Source organism: Alosa pseudoharengus, unplaced genomic scaffold (genome assembly GCF_046254945.1).
Source record: "Alosa pseudoharengus isolate Yale_2024_CS ecotype anadromous, Long Island Sound unplaced genomic scaffold, YU_APseudo_1.1 YU_APseudo_1.1_scf_20, whole genome shotgun sequence".
NCBI classification, from domain to species: Eukaryota; Metazoa; Chordata; class Actinopteri; order Clupeiformes; family Clupeidae; genus Alosa; species Alosa pseudoharengus.
This window is the reverse complement of record NW_027468664.1, coordinates 28667131-28689134: the sequence shown is the minus strand read 5'-3', so window position 1 is coordinate 28689134 and position 22004 is coordinate 28667131. Positions and strand designations below refer to the sequence as shown.

The following is a 22004-nucleotide window of genomic DNA, read 5'->3' as shown; positions in this document are numbered from 1 at the left end:
TATAGGCTATACTGCGACTTCACACATTCACATATTTCAATTAGACAAGAACATCAGTCTCCGTAGAGACCGTCAAAAATTGCCATTGCCGACTATATTTCAAGTCGTCAAGGCGGGGTATTGGGTAAAGTTTTCAACTAGCAATAATCGCGCCTCGGATAAACCTCATAGGCTACGATACTGCCACTGCGCAAAGCTGAAGTCTCTCATGCTTCTTTCGAGTCTTGAAGAGAGCCGCTTGCACTCACAGTGACGGGTTTAAATAACGCCATCATTAAAATACTTGTATCATATATATCTACATAACATGCACATATGTGAACACAAATGCACTGAAAAGAAAATCACAGACATACATATCTTAAATTTAGAATCAATGAATGAAATCGCAGTGCATGCTGGGACAAGGAGACTGATGTGATGTCATAGAACGGAAACTCCGCTTCCTGGTTTAGGCTGGTCAAAATAATAGTGTCATATGCTTAGAAATAAGAAAGAGTAGCAGTCGGTTAGGATACACAGAAAAAAAACGCTTAACAGTGTCACTTAAATGTTGAGTGACAGTGACTTGCAGAATTCGGCAACAGTCTTCACTGCGTGAAGGGCGCCTATCATGCGCGGAAATATAGCCTACCTTTTAAGGGTTGGCTAATCTTTGTTTTTCTTATGCTTCTAAATGAAGAGACCGTAAAATAGGCATAACCTTATTAGACATTCTCTGGCATAACCTAGGCGACGTTCGACGCAAACAGAACATCCTGTGAAAATGGAACCGGCACGTATGTTTACTGGTTATAGATCAATGCTATCGGCTATAATTAAATGTGATTACAAAAATCAGTTAGGTTATGTATAAAAACAAAACTTAATAACAGGCTGTCACCTAAAGCAGTGTTCAATCGGATGATTAGATAAAAGATTATGAGATCGGTTTTCTAAATGGTGAAACAATTTCATTTGAAGTACTAAAAACATTTTTTTATTATGCTGTAGACAGTAATGTTTCATTAGAAGCCTTTCAAAGCGTGACGCTTGAGTCACATACTAAAAAAAACGTTGTAGGTAGGCCTATCACGGAATGAAGACACACAAAATGTGCCTATCGCTCAGGCTTGAAAAGCTGACGAAGTTGACATGATAAACCTCCAGCAGCCGGACATAAGAGCTCCCGGTATGATTTCAGGCTTCAGCCACGAGCTCATTCAGAAAAAAAAGCTGTATCACGCGTGACGACCCTCACTATTGCAGGTGTCAGTTGTGATGATGAAATGGCTCAACACATGAATTTTTCTCAGTGTATTTATTTCCCTCTGCATTCACACATAAAACAAAAGATCCATTGATATCAGACAATTTGCGACTGCATATCCAAATCTACAGTATAGCCTAACGTAAAAGGAAATCAAGAAATTGGAAGTGTTTTCTTCATAAAGCTAGTAAGTGAAGATAACGTGACTGCCGCCAAAAAGACGTAGGCCTAGCCTACAATAGCTCGATTAGATACCACTCTAGCATTACTTACAGAGATGATCTATTAATACAACTTATGTAGCCTACATACTTATTTGAACCAGTGTGGAAGAAAAACATGTTATTTTATATGAAAACACAAAATTATTCACAGAGCAAAAGCTTAAAATATTGAAATGCAAAGTAGAAATGAAAATACAATTGCAGTCGCAATGTCTGATGTTTTAAACTCATGTGAATTGGTACGACATATGAAAACCTGTAAAAACCAGTGTATAAAATAGTGTATAAAATAGAGATCGCAATAACATGGTAATATCAATAACATGGTAATATCAATAATAACAATTTGGTCAAACGCAATATATTTGACAGATTAAATGTGTGACTTATTATGAAGTGAGAGCTGAAAAGAAAATGTTGAAGAGAAAATGGATCCGAGTTTGCGAAAGGTGCCTGTTGACTGCTGCGGCCAGCAGGGGCGCTCTAACAGGCAGAGAGAGAAAAGCTTACAGCACCTGGTATTCCCAGGCGGTCTCCCATCCAAGTACTAACCAGGCCCGACGCTGCTTAGCTTCCGAGATCGGGCGTGCTCAGCGTGGTATGGCCGTAAGCAAGTGCACACCGACAAAGTTGACCTGATAAACCTCCAGCAGCCGGGCATAAGAGCTCCCGGTATGATTTCAGGCTTGAGCCACTTACTCATTCAGAAAAAAGGCTGTATCAGGGAATAAAGACACACATGAGGAGGTTGCTATATTTCAGACGGGCATAGGCTACTTGAAGAAAGAGCTCCAAAAGAGAACCAAACTGATCAGAGTTTCAGAAATCTACCTGTCCAAAGAACGTTCGACCACACGTGAACAACAGGCCGTGCGGCCGAGGTGCAAGCTCCTCCCTATCGTTCGTCGCTATCAGCAGTACACGTCGGCGCACAAGCAAAGGGAGGGCGCTTCTTTTTCACAGATCGAGGGACCCCACCGTAAGGTGGGGCATCAAAAAATTCATATCAACTCATAGTGGTCCTTTCCACGGAAATCTTTAGTAAAAGGCGAAAGATTTATACGATATGAAGAGAACCATGAGTGTTGTGCCAGGCTGGACCATGACTTCAGCTAGCCACCGCCAGCGACACAGGTCACTATCAGAGTTACAGGTAGCCTAAACACCACGCACAGACCTTCAAAGTACTGCTTTACCTTCATGCAAATGTTGAAGTTATCAGCATGCGGCCTACTCATTTTCAGAAGTGGCCCATGAAAAGTATTTTTCCCCCCTTTTTTTTTCTTTTCAAAGGCCAGAAAACCCACAAAGCATGCTGGGAAGCTGCCGTACATTGGCTACTAGACGAGAACCTCTTGGGGGTTTTGTTCATGATTATGCTGGGTTTAATGCGGTTCAGAGTCAGACAATGATGTTTCAGTAGAAGGCTTTAAAAGTTTCTATGGATAGAGTAGATCCTCACTACAGCCTGGTGTTCATATGAAATCACAACAATTTGGTCAAACGCAATATATTTGACAGATTAAATGTGTGACTTATTATGAAGTGAGAGCTGAAAAGAAAATGTTGAAGAGAAAATGGATCAGAGTTTGCGAAAGGTGCCTGTTGACTGCTGCGGCCAGCAGGGGCGCTCTAACAGGCAGAGAGAGAAAAGCTTACAGCACCTGGTATTCCCAGGCGGTCTCCCATCCAAGTACTAACCAGGCCCGACGCTGCTTAGCTTCCGAGATCGGACGAGATCGGGCGTGCTCAGCGTGGTATGGCCGTAAGCAAGTGCACACCGACAAAGTTGACCTGATAAACCTCCAGCAGCCGGGCGTAAGAGCTCCCGGTATGATTTCAGGCTTGAGCCACTTACTCATTCAGAAAAAAGGCTGTATCAGGGAATAAAGACACACATGAGGAGGTTGCTATATTTCAGACGGGCATAGGCTACTTGAAGAAAGAGCTCCAAAAGAGAACCAAACTGATCAGAGTTTCAGAAATCTACCTGTCCAAAGAACGTTCGACCACACGTGAACAACAGGCCGTGCGGCCGAGGTGTAAGCTCCTCCCTATCGTTCGTCGCTATCAGCAGTACACGTCGGCGCACAAGCAAAGGGAGGGCGCTTCTTTTTCACAGATCGAGGGACCCCACCGTGGGGCATCAAAAAATTCATATCAACTCATAGTGGTCCTTTCCACGGAAATCTTTAGTAAAAGGCGAAAGATTTATACGATATGAAGAGAACCATGAGTGTTGTGCCAGGCTGGACCATGACTTCAGCTAGCCACCGCCAGCGACACAGGTCACTATCAGAGTTACAGGTAGCCTAAACACCACGCACAGACCTTCAAAGTACTGCTTTACCTTCATGCAAATGTTGAAGTTATCAGCATGCGGCCTATTCATTTTCAGAAGTGGCCCATGAAAAGTATTTTTTCCCCCTTTTTTTTTCTTTTCAAAGGCCAGAAAACCCACAAAGCATGCTGGGAAGCTGCCGTACATTGGCTACTAGACGAGAACCTCTTGGGGGTTTCGTTCATGATTATGCTGGGTTTAATGCGGTTCAGAGTCAGACAATGATGTTTCAGTAGAAGGCTTTAAAAGTTCCTATGGATAGAGTAGATCCTCACTACAGCCTGGTGTTCATATGAAATCACAACAATTTGGTCAAACGCAATATATTTGACAGATTAAATGTGTGACTTATTATGAAGTGAGAGCTGAAAAGAAAATGTTGAAGAGAAAATGGATCCGAGTTTGCGAAAGGTGCCTGTTGACTGCTGCGGCCAGCAGGGGCGCTCTAACAGGCAGAGAGAGAAAAGCTTACAGCACCTGGTATTCCCAGGCGGTCTCCCATCCAAGTACTAACCAGGCCCGACGCTGCTTAGCTTCCGAGATCGGACGAGATCGGGCGTGCTCAGCGTGGTATGGCCGTAAGCAAGTGCACACCGACAAAGTTGACCTGATAAACCTCCAGCAGCCGGGCGTAAGAGCTCCCGGTATGATTTCAGGCTTGAGCCACTTACTCATTCAGAAAAAAGGCTGTATCAGGGAATAAAGACACACATGAGGAGGTTGCTATATTTCAGACGGGCATAGGCTACTTGAAGAAAGAGCTCCAAAAGAGAACCAAACTGATCAGAGTTTCAGAAATCTACCTGTCCAAAGAACGTTCGACCACACGTGAACAACAGGCCGTGCGGCCGAGGTGTAAGCTCCTCCCTATCGTTCGTCGCTATCAGCAGTACACGTCGGCGCACAAGCAAAGGGAGTGCGCTTCTTTTTCACAGATCGAGGGACCCCACCGTAAGGTGGGGCATCAAAAAATTCATATCAACTCATAGTGGTCCTTTCCACGGAAATCTTTAGTAAAAGGCGAAAGATTTATACGATATGAAGAGAACCATGAGTGTTGTGCCAGGCTGGACCATGACTTCAGCTAGCCACCGCCAGCGACACAGGTCACTATCAGAGTTACAGGTAGCCTAAACACCACACACAGACCTTCAAAGTACTGCTTTACCTTCATGCAAATGTTGAAGTTATCAGCATGCGGCCTATTCATTTTCAGAAGTGGCCCATGAAAAGTATTTTTTCCCCCTTTTTTTTTCTTTTCAAAGGCCAGAAAACCCACAAAGCATGCTGGGAAGCTGCCGTACATTGGCTACTAGACGAGAACCTCTTGGGGGTTTCGTTCATGATTATGCTGGGTTTAATGCGGTTCAGAGTCAGACAATGATGTTTCAGTAGAAGGCTTTAAAAGTTCCTATGGATAGAGTAGATCCTCACTACAGCCTGGTGTTCATATGAAATCACAACAATTTGGTCAAACGCAATATATTTGACAGATTAAATGTGTGACTTATTATGAAGTGAGAGCTGAAAAGAAAATGTTGAAGAGAAAATGGATCCGAGTTTGCGAAAGGTGCCTGTTGACTGCTGCGGCCAGCAGGGGCGCTCTAACAGGCAGAGAGAGAAAAGCTTACAGCACCTGGTATTCCCAGGCGGTCTCCCATCCAAGTACTAACCAGGCCCGACGCTGCTTAGCTTCCGAGATCGGACGAGATCGGGCGTGCTCAGCGTGGTATGGCCGTAAGCAAGTGCACACCGACAAAGTTGACCTGATAAACCTCCAGCAGCCGGGCATAAGAGCTCCCGGTATGATTTCAGGCTTGAGCCACTTACTCATTCAGAAAAAAGGCTGTATCAGGGAATAAAGACACACATGAGGAGGTTGCTATATTTCAGACGGGCATAGGCTACTTGAAGAAAGAGCTCCAAAAGAGAACCAAACTGATCAGAGTTTCAGAAATCTACCTGTCCAAAGAACGTTCGACCACACGTGAACAACAGGCCGTGCGGCCGAGGTGCAAGCTCCTCCCTATCGTTCGTCGCTATCAGCAGTACACGTCGGCGCACAAGCAAAGGGAGGGCGCTTCTTTTTCACAGATCGAGGGACCCCACCGTAAGGTGGGGCATCAAAAAATTCATATCAACTCATAGTGGTCCTTTCCACGGAAATCTTTAGTAAAAGGCGAAAGATTTATACGATATGAAGAGAACCATGAGTGTTGTGCCAGGCTGGACCATGACTTCAGCTAGCCACCGCCAGCGACACAGGTCACTATCAGAGTTACAGGTAGCCTAAACACCACGCACAGACCTTCAAAGTACTGCTTTACCTTCATGCAAATGTTGAAGTTATCAGCATGCGGCCTATTCATTTTCAGAAGTGGCCCATGAAAAGTATTTTTTCCCCCTTTTTTTTTCTTTTCAAAGGCCAGAAAACCCACAAAGCATGCTGGGAAGCTGCCGTACATTGGCTACTAGACGAGAACCTCTTGGGGGTTTCGTTCATGATTATGCTGGGTTTAATGCGGTTCAGAGTCAGACAATGATGTTTCAGTAGAAGGCTTTAAAAGTTCCTATGGATAGAGTAGATCCTCACTACAGCCTGGTGTTCATATGAAATCACAACAATTTGGTCAAACGCAATATATTTGACAGATTAAATGTGTGACTTATTATGAAGTGAGAGCTGAAAAGAAAATGTTGAAGAGAAAATGGATCCGAGTTTGCGAAAGGTGCCTGTTGACTGCTGCGGCCAGCAGGGGCGCTCTAACAGGCAGAGAGAGAAAAGCTTACAGCACCTGGTATTCCCAGGCGGTCTCCCATCCAAGTACTAACCAGGCCCGACGCTGCTTAGCTTCCGAGATCGGACGAGATCGGGCGTGCTCAGCGTGGTATGGCCGTAAGCAAGTGCACACCGACAAAGTTGACCTGATAAACCTCCAGCAGCCGGGCGTAAGAGCTCCCGGTATGATTTCAGGCTTGAGCCACTTACTCATTCAGAAAAAAGGCTGTATCAGGGAATAAAGACACACATGAGGAGGTTGCTATATTTCAGACGGGCATAGGCTACTTGAAGAAAGAGCTCCAAAAGAGAACCAAACTGATCAGAGTTTCAGAAATCTACCTGTCCAAAGAACGTTCGACCACACGTGAACAACAGGCCGTGCGGCCGAGGTGTAAGCTCCTCCCTATCGTTCGTCGCTATCAGCAGTACACGTCGGCGCACAAGCAAAGGGAGTGCGCTTCTTTTTCACAGATCGAGGGACCCCACCGTAAGGTGGGGCATCAAAAAATTCATATCAACTCATAGTGGTCCTTTCCACGGAAATCTTTAGTAAAAGGCGAAAGATTTATACGATATGAAGAGAACCATGAGTGTTGTGCCAGGCTGGACCATGACTTCAGCTAGCCACCGCCAGCGACACAGGTCACTATCAGAGTTACAGGTAGCCTAAACACCACACACAGACCTTCAAAGTACTGCTTTACCTTCATGCAAATGTTGAAGTTATCAGCATGCGGCCTATTCATTTTCAGAAGTGGCCCATGAAAAGTATTTTTTCCCCCTTTTTTTTTCTTTTCAAAGGCCAGAAAACCCACAAAGCATGCTGGGAAGCTGCCGTACATTGGCTACTAGACGAGAACCTCTTGGGGGTTTCGTTCATGATTATGCTGGGTTTAATGCGGTTCAGAGTCAGACAATGATGTTTCAGTAGAAGGCTTTAAAAGTTCCTATGGATAGAGTAGATCCTCACTACAGCCTGGTGTTCATATGAAATCACAACAATTTGGTCAAACGCAATATATTTGACAGATTAAATGTGTGACTTATTATGAAGTGAGAGCTGAAAAGAAAATGTTGAAGAGAAAATGGATCCGAGTTTGCGAAAGGTGCCTGTTGACTGCTGCGGCCAGCAGGGGCGCTCTAACAGGCAGAGAGAGAAAAGCTTACAGCACCTGGTGTTCCCAGGCGAATTCTCTCCCAAGTCCCTAAAGCCTGCTCAACGGACCAATGGTTGAGCCCTGTTGTGCAAAGTTGAGGAACGACAAGCCAATCATTGAGCCCTGTTGAGGAGAGCTGAGCAGCGATCAGCCAATCAGAGACCTCTGTTGTGGAATCGTCATTCGAGACTGAGCTGTGTTAGAAAAATTCTGGCGGCCATCTTTTGTTAATGCAGTCAGCTGTTTGACAGATTTGACAGACTAATATTTTTATTCTCAGGTAAGTTTGGTGTAATTATTTGATAAGTAATGACTGAAACTCTATGTAATTTTGGATAATTTGCCTGAATTTGCCTGAGGTTTGACATGATAATCTAGTTAGCGCCGTACTGACACTCATTTTCAGACACCAATTGGCTAGTAGCTAACTAGGCTAGCACCGCTTGTTTACATTAAAATAGCTAGGTTCGATCTCTCTCATATGCGTTGAAAATCCGATCAGACTATTGATTTTACATGTTGGGACCTTGAAGAATGTATTACTACTGTGTGGATTCGAAATGTAAAGCTGAAATATGCTTTAGATTTGTTAGAATATCGACCGTGATTAGCATGCTAGCTAAATGCATTGAAATGAATGATTGAGCTAGCTTCTACCAATCGCCTGTGTAATTATCTGACGATCTCTGGAAATACTTTTAAATCGTGATCGGACACTCTAGCTCACTCCTTAAGACCATGGATATGGTGTTACAACAGTTTGGAGTTGAAATTCGACGTGTAAGTATGCTTTAGAAGTGTAAACATGCCAACTGCGATTGGCATGAATGCATTGAAAATGAATGAAGTACTAATCGCCACTGTAATGACCTGACGATCTCTGTAAATACATTTAAAACGTGATCGAACACTCTAGCCCACTTCTTAAGACTATGGAGATGGTGTTACAACAATGTGGAGTTGCAATTCGATGTGTAAATATGCTTTAGAAGTGTAAACATGTCAACCGCGATTTGCATGCTAACAACAAAGTGATGAATGAATGGGCTGTTTTTGCTTACTACTTTTACGAGGGCTGCAGGGTCTCTAAAATGTATTTAAGCCCTCATCTGATCATCTGGCTAGCATGTTTAGACTTTGTAGATGTTGTTACTACAGTGTGGAGTCGAAATTCGAGGTCTAAATATGCTTTGGATGTGTAAACACAACACCTGATTTTTAAGCTGTTAATGAGTACACCACTATCAAACTAATATGTGCAGTGATAGGCTTTTATTACATCTCACGGGATGTGTGTGTAAATACTCATCACTACTAATCACAATGTAACTTAACACAATGTAATGTTTTTCAGCTGAGGAGGAGCAGTGTAGGAAGGACGAGGAGGATGAGGGGAAAGGGGAGTCCGCTGCTGAGGAGAGTGGCGAGGAAGAGGAGGACGAGCAGGCTGACGAGGGTGTCGGAGGCATGTCGGAGGAGGACCCCATAGACCACGTCTGTGAGAAGCATGTCGTCCTCACTCAGGCAGAGCAGGTGGAGGAAGAGGATGACCCCGCTTTGCAGGATGTCCTGGCCAGCCAACGCGATCTACATCTGCCAGGGATAGAGGAAGTGGAGGCCCTTGCGTCGCTTCTCCTCCAGCTGGCAGACGACAGCGACCACCACCACCTCGTGCCCGCCGTGCTGAGGCAGCAAATTGCCACGGCTGCTGCTGCTCTCCACGACCACGACCGGTCCGGCGCCAACTTCGTCAAGAAGTACGAGTCCAGGTGGGGCTACACCCTCTTTGGTCGTTGCCTCGGAGCCGACACGCCAGAGACCAGCGCAGCCCAGAAGACCAAGTTTGGCTGGATGAGGTACCCCCAAGCAGCGCAGGTGACCGAGGAGAGCCGTCTTCTGTACCTCCTGATTAAGATGCTGCAGCACCATCCCACCTGCAGCAAATTCCACTCGTCTCCCAGCAAGCTGACCTCATCCATCAAAGGCCAGTACAAGAGGATTGCCGACAGAGTGAGGGACGACCCGGTCGTGGGCAGCCTCGCCATCCCGCTGCCCAACATAAACGTCAAGTCCATCAGCAACTTTTTCAGGAGGGAGGAGAAGATGGCCAACTTCAGGGCAACGGTCAGGCCAAGAGTGAAGACTCACCGGAATGTTCTGTCAGGCCAACCAATGCCTGATGCCCCTGCTCTGCCGTCGTCACTGCCACCACCAGATAGACCTCAGGTGCAGTACCAGGAGCCTCACCATGTCGCTGGCAAAAGGCGTGGGGAAAAGCGGAGGTAAGCTCTTCGCTCACTTTATCCATTTATTTTTTTGTGTAGCGTAAAATGTTAATGCACACCCATACTTATAAGGTTCTCACCACTAAAGAGTCTCATTTATTATAAAAGATTTTATCAGATTTGTATTGCTATTAAGTTTTTTATATATATCTTTTCCCAATGAGCACACAGCACACTGGGAGCTGTACTGTATGACACTGTATTATTGTATATGATACTCACAGTATTGTGCTTGTGTGTTTTTTTTCTTTTATATTTACAGGTTGGACTTTGAAGACCCACAGCCAGACTGTCAACCAGGGCCTTCAAACCGCTGTATCCAGCCCAAGCCTGCCACTGCATCCTACGTGCCATCTGCCGTGGCAAAAGCACCTGTCCTCCTGGTGCTGCCAACCCAACCACAGGCTCCATCAGTGAGGTTGCTGCCATCTGCCAACCCAGTCTTCCTCCCTGTCCTCCCACCCTGTCCTCCCGCAGTGAAACCTGTTATGCCCAACAAGTCCAATAAGCCATGTGGGGCTTGCAAGGTGCCGCAGTGTGGGGGGCAGCGGAAGAAATACACCCCTTCCAAAGACAAGGTGGCTGGAAGCAAACAGAAAATCTTCACCTTTTGTCCCTCCACCAATATGTCCACCACACCTGGCTTCGAAGGTGTAACATACACCAGCTAACACTTTAAAACTGTGGTGGATGGGGAACTGGAGAAGAGGAGAACCACCCTCTAAACCTGTTGTGGGTTGCAATGACTGTCACACACACTGACACACACCCACACACACACACACACACACATACTGACAGACACATACACGCTGACACACACACACACACACACACACACACATACTGACAGACACATACACGCTGACACACACACACACACACACACACACACACTGAGACACACACACACAATGATGTAAATAATGTGAAATTGTTTAAAAACGTTTTAAATGTTTATAATGTATATATTTATTTAACTTATTTGTGTGTTGTTTTTTACATACATGTTTTAGTGTAATTCATGTGTTTCATACAAAATGTTCATTCATGTTTCATTCATACATATCTGTTACTACCTGAAATTACCTTTTGCATCAAGCATTTGGGATTCGTCACGTCATGTTTGATTTCACGTTTCATTCCTGTGGTGTCAATAAAATATTTTCATTGCATTTGAAAATGGCTCTGCTTGTTACCTGGTGTTAACATAATAATTCCATTTTTAAGTGTTTCATACTCGCTGTATATAAAAGGGTAATTTTTCATTCATGTGTTGCGATAGCTTAATCAAAGAATACTTACCACTTATAAACTGCTTTACATACTAAAAAAATCCACTTGGATAACTTTTATAACATGTACCTATGTTGGAGTGCAATGCTTACCTTAAATTAAAACTTTACCTGAAATTAAGGGTCCAAAAAGATAAATAAGAATACTTACCTGTATTATACTTCCCTGAAACTAACTGGAGTGCAATGCTTACCTGAAATTAAAAGTTTACCTGAAATCAAGGGTCCAAAAAGATGAATAAGAATACTTACCCGTATTATACTTCCCTGAAACTAACTGGGGTGCGATACTTACCTGAAATTAAAAGTTTACCTGAAATCAAGGGTCCAAAAAGATGAAGAATACTTACTTGTATTATACTTCCCTGAAACTAACTGCATTTCAGCAAAGGGGTTTGCACCTTTAAACTACAATTATTCACTCAAGCAGTTTAAGGGATTATACATCTTTCACAGAGATTTCAATCTATGAGTTTTAAATAGCTGAACTGGGGCTCAAACCTGTGATCTTATGAATGGGAAACAAGTGCTTTACCCACTCGTCCACCGAATCTTGCAGTACCAGGATCGTCCAGCAGGTGGCCCAGGATCGTGCTCATCCCAGGATCGAGGATAGGGACTTGGGGGGGTCATGGCCCGTTCCCAGGCGGTCTCCCATCCAAGTACTAACCAGGCCCGACGCTGCTTAGCTTCCGAGATCGGACGAGATCGGGCGTGCTCAGCGTGGTATGGCCGTAAGCAAGTGCACACCGACAAAGTTGACCTGATAAACCTCCAGCAGCCGGGCATAAGAGCTCCCGGTATGATTTCAGGCTTGAGCCACTTACTCATTCAGAAAAAAGGCTGTATCAGGGAATAAAGACACACATGAGGAGGTTGCTATATTTCAGACGGGCATAGGCTACTTGAAGAAAGAGCTCCAAAAGAGAACCAAACTGATCAGAGTTTCAGAAATCTACCTGTCCAAAGAACGTTCGACCACACGTGAACAACAGGCCGTGCGGCCGAGGTGCAAGCTCCTCCCTATCGTTCGTCGCTATCAGCAGTACACGTCGGCGCACAAGCAAAGGGAGGGCGCTTCTTTTTCACAGATCGAGGGACCCCACCGTAAGGTGGGGCATCAAAAAATTCATATCAACTCATAGTGGTCCTTTCCACGGAAATCTTTAGTAAAAGGCGAAAGATTTATACGATATGAAGAGAACCATGAGTGTTGTGCCAGGCTGGACCATGACTTCAGCTAGCCACCGCCAGCGACACAGGTCACTATCAGAGTTACAGGTAGCCTAAACACCACGCACAGACCTTCAAAGTACTGCTTTACCTTCATGCAAATGTTGAAGTTATCAGCATGCGGCCTATTCATTTTCAGAAGTGGCCCATGAAAAGTATTTTTTCCCCCTTTTTTTTTCTTTTCAAAGGCCAGAAAACCCACAAAGCATGCTGGGAAGCTGCCGTACATTGGCTACTAGACGAGAACCTCTTGGGGGTTTCGTTCATGATTATGCTGGGTTTAATGCGGTTCAGAGTCAGACAATGATGTTTCAGTAGAAGGCTTTAAAAGTTCCTATGGATAGAGTAGATCCTCACTACAGCCTGGTGTTCATATGAAATCACAACAATTTGGTCAAACGCAATATATTTGACAGATTAAATGTGTGACTTATTATGAAGTGAGAGCTGAAAAGAAAATGTTGAAGAGAAAATGGATCCGAGTTTGCGAAAGGTGCCTGTTGACTGCTGCGGCCAGCAGGGGCGCTCTAACAGGCAGAGAGAGAAAAGCTTACAGCACCTGGTATTCCCAGGCGGTCTCCCATCCAAGTACTAACCAGGCCCGACGCTGCTTAGCTTCCGAGATCGGACGAGATCGGGCGTGCTCAGCGTGGTATGGCCGTAAGCAAGTGCACACCGACAAAGTTGACCTGATAAACCTCCAGCAGCCGGGCGTAAGAGCTCCCGGTATGATTTCAGGCTTGAGCCACTTACTCATTCAGAAAAAAGGCTGTATCAGGGAATAAAGACACACATGAGGAGGTTGCTATATTTCAGACGGGCATAGGCTACTTGAAGAAAGAGCTCCAAAAGAGAACCAAACTGATCAGAGTTTCAGAAATCTACCTGTCCAAAGAACGTTCGACCACACGTGAACAACAGGCCGTGCGGCCGAGGTGTAAGCTCCTCCCTATCGTTCGTCGCTATCAGCAGTACACGTCGGCGCACAAGCAAAGGGAGTGCGCTTCTTTTTCACAGATCGAGGGACCCCACCGTAAGGTGGGGCATCAAAAAATTCATATCAACTCATAGTGGTCCTTTCCACGGAAATCTTTAGTAAAAGGCGAAAGATTTATACGATATGAAGAGAACCATGAGTGTTGTGCCAGGCTGGACCATGACTTCAGCTAGCCACCGCCAGCGACACAGGTCACTATCAGAGTTACAGGTAGCCTAAACACCACACACAGACCTTCAAAGTACTGCTTTACCTTCATGCAAATGTTGAAGTTATCAGCATGCGGCCTATTCATTTTCAGAAGTGGCCCATGAAAAGTATTTTTTCCCCCTTTTTTTTTCTTTTCAAAGGCCAGAAAACCCACAAAGCATGCTGGGAAGCTGCCGTACATTGGCTACTAGACGAGAACCTCTTGGGGGTTTCGTTCATGATTATGCTGGGTTTAATGCGGTTCAGAGTCAGACAATGATGTTTCAGTAGAAGGCTTTAAAAGTTCCTATGGATAGAGTAGATCCTCACTACAGCCTGGTGTTCATATGAAATCACAACAATTTGGTCAAACGCAATATATTTGACAGATTAAATGTGTGACTTATTATGAAGTGAGAGCTGAAAAGAAAATGTTGAAGAGAAAATGGATCCGAGTTTGCGAAAGGTGCCTGTTGACTGCTGCGGCCAGCAGGGGCGCTCTAACAGGCAGAGAGAGAAAAGCTTACAGCACCTGGTATTCCCAGGCGGTCTCCCATCCAAGTACTAACCAGGCCCGACGCTGCTTAGCTTCCGAGATCGGACGAGATCGGGCGTGCTCAGCGTGGTATGGCCGTAAGCAAGTGCACACCGACAAAGTTGACCTGATAAACCTCCAGCAGCCGGGCGTAAGAGCTCCCGGTATGATTTCAGGCTTGAGCCACTTACTCATTCAGAAAAAAGGCTGTATCAGGGAATAAAGACACACATGAGGAGGTTGCTATATTTCAGACGGGCATAGGCTACTTGAAGAAAGAGCTCCAAAAGAGAACCAAACTGATCAGAGTTTCAGAAATCTACCTGTCCAAAGAACGTTCGACCACACGTGAACAACAGGCCGTGCGGCCGAGGTGTAAGCTCCTCCCTATCGTTCGTCGCTATCAGCAGTACACGTCGGCGCACAAGCAAAGGGAGGGCGCTTCTTTTTCACAGATCGAGGGACCCCACCGTAAGGTGGGGCATCAAAAAATTCATATCAACTCATAGTGGTCCTTTCCACGGAAATCTTTAGTAAAAGGCGAAAGATTTATACGATATGAAGAGAACCATGAGTGTTGTGCCAGGCTGGACCATGACTTCAGCTAGCCACCGCCAGCGACACAGGTCACTATCAGAGTTACAGGTAGCCTAAACACCACGCACAGACCTTCAAAGTACTGCTTTACCTTCATGCAAATGTTGAAGTTATCAGCATGCGGCCTATTCATTTTCAGAAGTGGCCCATGAAAAGTATTTTTTCCCCCTTTTTTTTTCTTTTCAAAGGCCAGAAAACCCACAAAGCATGCTGGGAAGCTGCCGTACATTGGCTACTAGACGAGAACCTCTTGGGGGTTTCGTTCATGATTATGCTGGGTTTAATGCGGTTCAGAGTCAGACAATGATGTTTCAGTAGAAGGCTTTAAAAGTTCCTATGGATAGAGTAGATCCTCACTACAACCTGGTGTTCATATGAAATCACAACAATTTGGTCAAACGCAATATATTTGACAGATTAAATGTGTGACTTATTATGAAGTGAGAGCTGAAAAGAAAATGTTGAAGAGAAAATGGATCAGAGTTTGCGAAAGGTGCCTGTTGACTGCTGCGGCCAGCAGGGGCGCTCTAACAGGCAGAGAGAGAAAAGCTTACAGCACCTGGTATTCCCAGGCGGTCTCCCATCCAAGTACTAACCAGGCCCGACGCTGCTTAGCTTCCGAGATCGGACGAGATCGGGCGTGCTCAGCGTGGTATGGCCGTAAGCAAGTGCACACCGACAAAGTTGACCTGATAAACCTCCAGCAGCCGGGCATAAGAGCTCCCGGTATGATTTCAGGCTTGAGCCACTTACTCATTCAGAAAAAAGGCTGTATCAGGGAATAAAGACACACATGAGGAGGTTGCTATATTTCAGACGGGCATAGGCTACTTGAAGAAAGAGCTCCAAAAGAGAACCAAACTGATCAGAGTTTCAGAAATCTACCTGTCCAAAGAACGTTCGACCACACGTGAACAACAGGCCGTGCGGCCGAGGTGCAAGCTCCTCCCTATCGTTCGTCGCTATCAGCAGTACACGTCGGCGCACAAGCAAAGGGAGGGCGCTTCTTTTTCACAGATCGAGGGACCCCACCGTAAGGTGGGGCATCAAAAAATTCATATCAACTCATAGTGGTCCTTTCCACGGAAATCTTTAGTAAAAGGCGAAAGATTTATACGATATGAAGAGAACCATGAGTGTTGTGCCAGGCTGGACCATGACTTCAGCTAGCCACCGCCAGCGACACAGGTCACTATCAGAGTTACAGGTAGCCTAAACACCACGCACAGACCTTCAAAGTACTGCTTTACCTTCATGCAAATGTTGAAGTTATCAGCATGCGGCCTATTCATTTTCAGAAGTGGCCCATGAAAAGTATTTTTTCCCCCTTTTTTTTTCTTTTCAAAGGCCAGAAAACCCACAAAGCATGCTGGGAAGCTGCCGTACATTGGCTACTAGACGAGAACCTCTTGGGGGTTTCGTTCATGATTATGCTGGGTTTAATGCGGTTCAGAGTCAGACAATGATGTTTCAGTAGAAGGCTTTAAAAGTTCCTATGGATAGAGTAGATCCTCACTACAACCTGGTGTTCATATGAAATCACAACAATTTGGTCAAACGCAATATATTTGACAGATTAAATGTGTGACTTATTATGAAGTGAGAGCTGAAAAGAAAATGTTGAAGAGAAAATGGATCAGAGTTTGCGAAAGGTGCCTGTTGACTGCTGCGGCCAGCAGGGGCGCTCTAACAGGCAGAGAGAGAAAAGCTTACAGCACCTGGTATTCCCAGGCGGTCTCCCATCCAAGTACTAACCAGGCCCGACGCTGCTTAGCTTCCGAGATCGGACGAGATCGGGCGTGCTCAGCGTGGTATGGCCGTAAGCAAGTGCACACCGACAAAGTTGACCTGATAAACCTCCAGCAGCCGGGCATAAGAGCTCCCGGTATGATTTCAGGCTTGAGCCACTTACTCATTCAGAAAAAAGGCTGTATCAGGGAATAAAGACACACATGAGGAGGTTGCTATATTTCAGACGGGCATAGGCTACTTGAAGAAAGAGCTCCAAAAGAGAACCAAACTGATCAGAGTTTCAGAAATCTACCTGTCCAAAGAACGTTCGACCACACGTGAACAACAGGCCGTGCGGCCGAGGTGCAAGCTCCTCCCTATCGTTCGTCGCTATCAGCAGTACACGTCGGCGCACAAGCAAAGGGAGGGCGCTTCTTTTTCACAGATCGAGGGACCCCACCGTAAGGTGGGGCATCAAAAAATTCATATCAACTCATAGTGGTCCTTTCCACGGAAATCTTTAGTAAAAGGCGAAAGATTTATACGATATGAAGAGAACCATGAGTGTTGTGCCAGGCTGGACCATGACTTCAGCTAGCCACCGCCAGCGACACAGGTCAATATCAGAGTTACAGGTAGCCTAAACACCACGCACAGACCTTCAAAGTACTGCTTTACCTTCATGCAAATGTTGAAGTTATCAGCATGCGGCCTACTCATTTTCAGAAGTGGCCCATGAAAAGTATTTTTCCCCCCTTTTTTTTTCTTTTCAAAGGCCAGAAAACCCACAAAGCATGCTGGGAAGCTGCCGTACATTGGCTACTAGACGAGAACCTCTTAGGGGTTTTGTTCATGATTATGCTGGGTTTAATGCGGTTCAGAGTCAGACAATGATGTTTCAGTAGAAGGCTTTAAAAGTTTCTATGGATAGAGTAGATCCTCACTACAGCCTGGTGTTCATATGAAATCACAACAATTTGGTCAAACGCAATATATTTGACAGATTAAATGTGTGACTTATTATGAAGTGAGAGCTGAAAAGAAAATGTTGAAGAGAAAATGGATCCGAGTTTGCGAAAGGTGCCTGTTGACTGCTGCGGCCAGCAGGGGCGCTCTAACAGGCAGAGAGAGAAAAGCTTACAGCACCTGGTATTCCCAGGCGGTCTCCCATCCAAGTACTAACCAGGCCCGACGCTGCTTAGCTTCCGAGATCGGACGAGATCGGGCGTGCTCAGCGTGGTATGGCCGTAAGCAAGTGCACACCGACAAAGTTGACCTGATAAACCTCCAGCAGCCGGGCATAAGAGCTCCCGGTATGATTTCAGGCTTGAGCCACTTACTCATTCAGAAAAAAGGCTGTATCAGGGAATAAAGACACACATGAGGAGGTTGCTATATTTCAGACGGGCATAGGCTACTTGAAGAAAGAGCTCCAAAAGAGAACCAAACTGATCAGAGTTTCAGAAATCTACCTGTCCAAAGAACGTTCGACCACACGTGAACAACAGGCCGTGCGGCCGAGGTGCAAGCTCCTCCCTATCGTTCGTCGCTATCAGCAGTACACGTCGGCGCACAAGCAAAGGGAGGGCGCTTCTTTTTCACAGATCGAGGGACCCCACCGTAAGGTGGGGCATCAAAAAATTCATATCAACTCATAGTGGTCCTTTCCACGGAAATCTTTAGTAAAAGGCGAAAGATTTATACGATATGAAGAGAACCATGAGTGTTGTGCCAGGCTGGACCATGACTTCAGCTAGCCACCGCCAGCGACACAGGTCACTATCAGAGTTACAGGTAGCCTAAACACCACGCACAGACCTTCAAAGTACTGCTTTACCTTCATGCAAATGTTGAAGTTATCAGCATGCGGCCTACTCATTTTCAGAAGTGGCCCATGAAAAGTATTTTTCCCCCCTTTTTTTTTCTTTTCAAAGGCCAGAAAACCCACAAAGCATGCTGGGAAGCTGCCGTACATTGGCTACTAGACGAGAACCTCTTAGGGGTTTTGTTCATGATTATGCTGGGTTTAATGCGGTTCAGAGTCAGACAATGATGTTTCAGTAGAAGGCTTTAAAAGTTTCTATGGATAGAGTAGATCCTCACTACAGCCTGGTGTTCATATGAAATCACAACAATTTGGTCAAACGCAATATATTTGACAGATTAAATGTGTGACTTATTATGAAGTGAGAGCTGAAAAGAAAATGTTGAAGAGAAAATGGATCCGAGTTTGCGAAAGGTGCCTGTTGACTGCTGCGGCCAGCAGGGGCGCTCTAACAGGCAGAGAGAGAAAAGCTTACAGCACCTGGTATTCCCAGGCGGTCTCCCATCCAAGTACTAACCAGGCCCGACGCTGCTTAGCTTCCGAGATCGGACGAGATCGGGCGTGCTCAGCGTGGTATGGCCGTAAGCAAGTGCACACCGACAAAGTTGACCTGATAAACCTCCAGCAGCCGGGCATAAGAGCTCCCGGTATGATTTCAGGCTTGAGCCACTTACTCATTCAGAAAAAAGGCTGTATCAGGGAATAAAGACACACATGAGGAGGTTGCTATATTTCAGACGGGCATAGGCTACTTGAAGAAAGAGCTCCAAAAGAGAACCAAACTGATCAGAGTTTCAGAAATCTACCTGTCCAAAGAACGTTCGACCACACGTGAACAACAGGCCGTGCGGCCGAGGTGCAAGCTCCTCCCTATCGTTCGTCGCTATCAGCAGTACACGTCGGCGCACAAGCAAAGGGAGGGCGCTTCTTTTTCACAGATCGAGGGACCCCACCGTAAGGTGGGGCATCAAAAAATTCATATCAACTCATAGTGGTCCTTTCCACGGAAATCTTTAGTAAAAGGCGAAAGATTTATACGATATGAAGAGAACCATGAGTGTTGTGCCAGGCTGGACCATGACTTCAGCTAGCCACCGCCAGCGACACAGGTCACTATCAGAGTTACAGGTAGCCTAAACACCACGCACAGACCTTCAAAGTACTGCTTTACCTTCATGCAAATGTTGAAGTTATCAGCATGCGGCCTACTCATTTTCAGAAGTGGCCCATGAAAAGTATTTTTCCCCCCTTTTTTTTTCTTTTCAAAGGCCAGAAAACCCACAAAGCATGCTGGGAAGCTGCCGTACATTGGCTACTAGACGAGAACCTCTTGGGGGTTTTGTTCATGATTATGCTGGGTTTAATGCGGTTCAGAGTCAGACAATGATGTTTCAGTAGAAGGCTTTAAAAGTTTCTATGGATAGAGTAGATCCTCACTACAGCCTGGTGTTCATATGAAATCACAACAATTTGGTCAAACGCAATATATTTGACAGATTAAATGTGTGACTTATTATGAAGTGAGAGCTGAAAAGAAAATGTTGAAGAGAAAATGGATCAGAGTTTGCGAAAGGTGCCTGTTGACTGCTGCGGCCAGCAGGGGCGCTCTAACAGGCAGAGAGAGAAAAGCTTACAGCACCTGGTATTCCCAGGCGGTCTCCCATCCAAGTACTAACCAGGCCCGACGCTGCTTAGCTTCCGAGATCGGACGAGATCGGGCGTGCTCAGCGTGGTATGGCCGTAAGCAAGTGCACACCGACAAAGTTGACCTGATAAACCTCCAGCAGCCGGGCATAAGAGCTCCCGGTATGATTTCAGGCTTGAGCCACTTACTCATTCAGAAAAAAGGCTGTATCAGGGAATAAAGACACACATGAGGAGGTTGCTATATTTCAGACGGGCATAGGCTACTTGAAGAAAGAGCTCCAAAAGAGAACCAAACTGATCAGAGTTTCAGAAATCTACCTGTCCAAAGAACGTTCGACCACACGTGAACAACAGGCCGTGCGGCCGAGGTGTAAGCTCCTCCCTATCGTTCGTCGCTATCAGCAGTACACGTCGGCGCACAAGCAAAGGGAGGGCGCTTCTTTTTCACAGATCGAGGGACCCCACCGTAAGGTGGGGCATCAAAAAATTCATATCAACTCATAGTGGTCCTTTCCACGGAAATCTTTAGTAAAAGGCGAAAGATTTATACGATATGAAGAGAACCATGAGTGTTGTGCCAGGCTGGACCATGACTTCAGCTAGCCACCGCCAGCGACACAGGTCACTATCAGAGTTACAGGTAGCCTAAACACCACGCACAGACCTTCAAAGTACTGCTTTACCTTCATGCAAATGTTGAAGTTATCAGCATGCGGCCTATTCATTTTCAGAAGTGGCCCATGAAAAGTATTTTTTCCCCCTTTTTTTTTCTTTTCAAAGGCCAGAAAACCCACAAAGCATGCTGGGAAGCTGCCGTACATTGGCTACTAGACGAGAACCTCTTGGGGGTTTCGTTCATGATTATGCTGGGTTTAATGCGGTTCAGAGTCAGACAATGATGTTTCAGTAGAAGGCTTTAAAAGTTCCTATGGATAGAGTAGATCCTCACTACAACCTGGTGTTCATATGAAATCACAACAATTTGGTCAAACGCAATATATTTGACAGATTAAATGTGTGACTTATTATGAAGTGAGAGCTGAAAAGAAAATGTTGAAGAGAAAATGGATCAGAGTTTGCGAAAGGTGCCTGTTGACTGCTGCGGCCAGCAGGGGCGCTCTAACAGGCAGAGAGAGAAAAGCTTACAGCACCTGGTATTCCCAGGCGGTCTCCCATCCAAGTACTAACCAGGCCCGACGCTGCTTAGCTTCCGAGATCGGACGAGATCGGGCGTGCTCAGCGTGGTATGGCCGTAAGCAAGTGCACACCGACAAAGTTGACCTGATAAACCTCCAGCAGCCGGGCATAAGAGCTCCCGGTATGATTTCAGGCTTGAGCCACTTACTCATTCAGAAAAAAGGCTGTATCAGGGAATAAAGACACACATGAGGAGGTTGCTATATTTCAGACGGGCATAGGCTACTTGAAGAAAGAGCTCCAAAAGAGAACCAAACTGATCAGAGTTTCAGAAATCTACCTGTCCAAAGAACGTTCGACCACACGTGAACAACAGGCCGTGCGGCCGAGGTGCAAGCTCCTCCCTATCGTTCGTCGCTATCAGCAGTACACGTCGGCGCACAAGCAAAGGGAGGGCGCTTCTTTTTCACAGATCGAGGGACCCCACCGTAAGGTGGGGCATCAAAAAATTCATATCAACTCATAGTGGTCCTTTCCACGGAAATCTTTAGTAAAAGGCGAAAGATTTATACGATATGAAGAGAACCATGAGTGTTGTGCCAGGCTGGACCATGACTTCAGCTAGCCACCGCCAGCGACACAGGTCAATATCAGAGTTACAGGTAGCCTAAACACCACGCACAGACCTTCAAAGTACTGCTTTACCTTCATGCAAATGTTGAAGTTATCAGCATGCGGCCTACTCATTTTCAGAAGTGGCCCATGAAAAGTATTTTTCCC

At 45.7% G+C, this 22004-nt stretch overlaps 27 non-coding genes and 2 pseudogenes across 27 annotated transcripts; all 29 read right to left on the bottom strand.

Moving 5' to 3' along the window:
* Positions 1 to 57: 57 nt before the first annotated feature.
* LOC143136994 (U4 spliceosomal RNA) lies at positions 58 to 198 on the bottom strand. The gene has a single exon (XR_012989575.1). It is a non-coding gene; the product is annotated as a U4 spliceosomal RNA (small nuclear RNA).
* Positions 199 to 1976: 1778 nt separating this feature from the next.
* On the bottom strand, positions 1977 to 2085 carry LOC143136974 (5S ribosomal RNA; annotated as a pseudogene).
* Positions 2086 to 2444: 359 nt separating this feature from the next.
* Positions 2445 to 2559, bottom strand: LOC143137202 (U5 spliceosomal RNA). The gene has a single exon (XR_012989771.1). It is a non-coding gene; the product is annotated as a U5 spliceosomal RNA (small nuclear RNA).
* Positions 2560 to 3125: 566 nt separating this feature from the next.
* On the bottom strand, positions 3126 to 3244 carry LOC143136971 (5S ribosomal RNA). Its single transcript, XR_012989564.1, has one exon. It is a non-coding gene; the product is annotated as a 5S ribosomal RNA (ribosomal RNA).
* Positions 3245 to 3603: 359 nt separating this feature from the next.
* Positions 3604 to 3713, bottom strand: LOC143137360 (U5 spliceosomal RNA). Its single transcript, XR_012989923.1, has one exon. It is a non-coding gene; the product is annotated as a U5 spliceosomal RNA (small nuclear RNA).
* Positions 3714 to 4279: 566 nt separating this feature from the next.
* LOC143136960 (5S ribosomal RNA) lies at positions 4280 to 4398 on the bottom strand. The gene has a single exon (XR_012989553.1). It is a non-coding gene; the product is annotated as a 5S ribosomal RNA (ribosomal RNA).
* A 359-nt stretch (positions 4399 to 4757) lies between these two features.
* Positions 4758 to 4872, bottom strand: LOC143137201 (U5 spliceosomal RNA). The gene has a single exon (XR_012989770.1). It is a non-coding gene; the product is annotated as a U5 spliceosomal RNA (small nuclear RNA).
* A 566-nt stretch (positions 4873 to 5438) lies between these two features.
* Positions 5439 to 5557, bottom strand: LOC143136949 (5S ribosomal RNA). The gene has a single exon (XR_012989542.1). It is a non-coding gene; the product is annotated as a 5S ribosomal RNA (ribosomal RNA).
* A 359-nt stretch (positions 5558 to 5916) lies between these two features.
* LOC143137200 (U5 spliceosomal RNA) lies at positions 5917 to 6031 on the bottom strand. The gene has a single exon (XR_012989769.1). It is a non-coding gene; the product is annotated as a U5 spliceosomal RNA (small nuclear RNA).
* A 566-nt stretch (positions 6032 to 6597) lies between these two features.
* On the bottom strand, positions 6598 to 6716 carry LOC143136937 (5S ribosomal RNA). The gene has a single exon (XR_012989531.1). It is a non-coding gene; the product is annotated as a 5S ribosomal RNA (ribosomal RNA).
* A 359-nt stretch (positions 6717 to 7075) lies between these two features.
* Positions 7076 to 7190, bottom strand: LOC143137199 (U5 spliceosomal RNA). Its single transcript, XR_012989768.1, has one exon. It is a non-coding gene; the product is annotated as a U5 spliceosomal RNA (small nuclear RNA).
* A 4769-nt stretch (positions 7191 to 11959) lies between these two features.
* Positions 11960 to 12073, bottom strand: LOC143136978 (5S ribosomal RNA; annotated as a pseudogene).
* A 359-nt stretch (positions 12074 to 12432) lies between these two features.
* Positions 12433 to 12547, bottom strand: LOC143137198 (U5 spliceosomal RNA). Its single transcript, XR_012989767.1, has one exon. It is a non-coding gene; the product is annotated as a U5 spliceosomal RNA (small nuclear RNA).
* Positions 12548 to 13113: 566 nt separating this feature from the next.
* Positions 13114 to 13232, bottom strand: LOC143136925 (5S ribosomal RNA). Its single transcript, XR_012989520.1, has one exon. It is a non-coding gene; the product is annotated as a 5S ribosomal RNA (ribosomal RNA).
* Positions 13233 to 13591: 359 nt separating this feature from the next.
* Positions 13592 to 13706, bottom strand: LOC143137196 (U5 spliceosomal RNA). The gene has a single exon (XR_012989765.1). It is a non-coding gene; the product is annotated as a U5 spliceosomal RNA (small nuclear RNA).
* A 566-nt stretch (positions 13707 to 14272) lies between these two features.
* On the bottom strand, positions 14273 to 14391 carry LOC143136913 (5S ribosomal RNA). The gene has a single exon (XR_012989509.1). It is a non-coding gene; the product is annotated as a 5S ribosomal RNA (ribosomal RNA).
* Positions 14392 to 14750: 359 nt separating this feature from the next.
* On the bottom strand, positions 14751 to 14865 carry LOC143137195 (U5 spliceosomal RNA). Its single transcript, XR_012989764.1, has one exon. It is a non-coding gene; the product is annotated as a U5 spliceosomal RNA (small nuclear RNA).
* Positions 14866 to 15431: 566 nt separating this feature from the next.
* On the bottom strand, positions 15432 to 15550 carry LOC143136902 (5S ribosomal RNA). Its single transcript, XR_012989498.1, has one exon. It is a non-coding gene; the product is annotated as a 5S ribosomal RNA (ribosomal RNA).
* Positions 15551 to 15909: 359 nt separating this feature from the next.
* On the bottom strand, positions 15910 to 16024 carry LOC143137194 (U5 spliceosomal RNA). The gene has a single exon (XR_012989763.1). It is a non-coding gene; the product is annotated as a U5 spliceosomal RNA (small nuclear RNA).
* Positions 16025 to 16590: 566 nt separating this feature from the next.
* On the bottom strand, positions 16591 to 16709 carry LOC143136890 (5S ribosomal RNA). The gene has a single exon (XR_012989487.1). It is a non-coding gene; the product is annotated as a 5S ribosomal RNA (ribosomal RNA).
* Positions 16710 to 17068: 359 nt separating this feature from the next.
* On the bottom strand, positions 17069 to 17183 carry LOC143137193 (U5 spliceosomal RNA). Its single transcript, XR_012989762.1, has one exon. It is a non-coding gene; the product is annotated as a U5 spliceosomal RNA (small nuclear RNA).
* A 566-nt stretch (positions 17184 to 17749) lies between these two features.
* On the bottom strand, positions 17750 to 17868 carry LOC143136879 (5S ribosomal RNA). The gene has a single exon (XR_012989476.1). It is a non-coding gene; the product is annotated as a 5S ribosomal RNA (ribosomal RNA).
* Positions 17869 to 18227: 359 nt separating this feature from the next.
* LOC143137192 (U5 spliceosomal RNA) lies at positions 18228 to 18342 on the bottom strand. The gene has a single exon (XR_012989761.1). It is a non-coding gene; the product is annotated as a U5 spliceosomal RNA (small nuclear RNA).
* A 566-nt stretch (positions 18343 to 18908) lies between these two features.
* On the bottom strand, positions 18909 to 19027 carry LOC143137332 (5S ribosomal RNA). Its single transcript, XR_012989896.1, has one exon. It is a non-coding gene; the product is annotated as a 5S ribosomal RNA (ribosomal RNA).
* Positions 19028 to 19386: 359 nt separating this feature from the next.
* On the bottom strand, positions 19387 to 19501 carry LOC143137191 (U5 spliceosomal RNA). Its single transcript, XR_012989760.1, has one exon. It is a non-coding gene; the product is annotated as a U5 spliceosomal RNA (small nuclear RNA).
* A 566-nt stretch (positions 19502 to 20067) lies between these two features.
* On the bottom strand, positions 20068 to 20186 carry LOC143137215 (5S ribosomal RNA). Its single transcript, XR_012989783.1, has one exon. It is a non-coding gene; the product is annotated as a 5S ribosomal RNA (ribosomal RNA).
* A 359-nt stretch (positions 20187 to 20545) lies between these two features.
* LOC143137190 (U5 spliceosomal RNA) lies at positions 20546 to 20660 on the bottom strand. The gene has a single exon (XR_012989759.1). It is a non-coding gene; the product is annotated as a U5 spliceosomal RNA (small nuclear RNA).
* A 566-nt stretch (positions 20661 to 21226) lies between these two features.
* LOC143137098 (5S ribosomal RNA) lies at positions 21227 to 21345 on the bottom strand. The gene has a single exon (XR_012989674.1). It is a non-coding gene; the product is annotated as a 5S ribosomal RNA (ribosomal RNA).
* A 359-nt stretch (positions 21346 to 21704) lies between these two features.
* Positions 21705 to 21819, bottom strand: LOC143137189 (U5 spliceosomal RNA). Its single transcript, XR_012989758.1, has one exon. It is a non-coding gene; the product is annotated as a U5 spliceosomal RNA (small nuclear RNA).
* Positions 21820 to 22004: the final 185 nt, after the last annotated feature.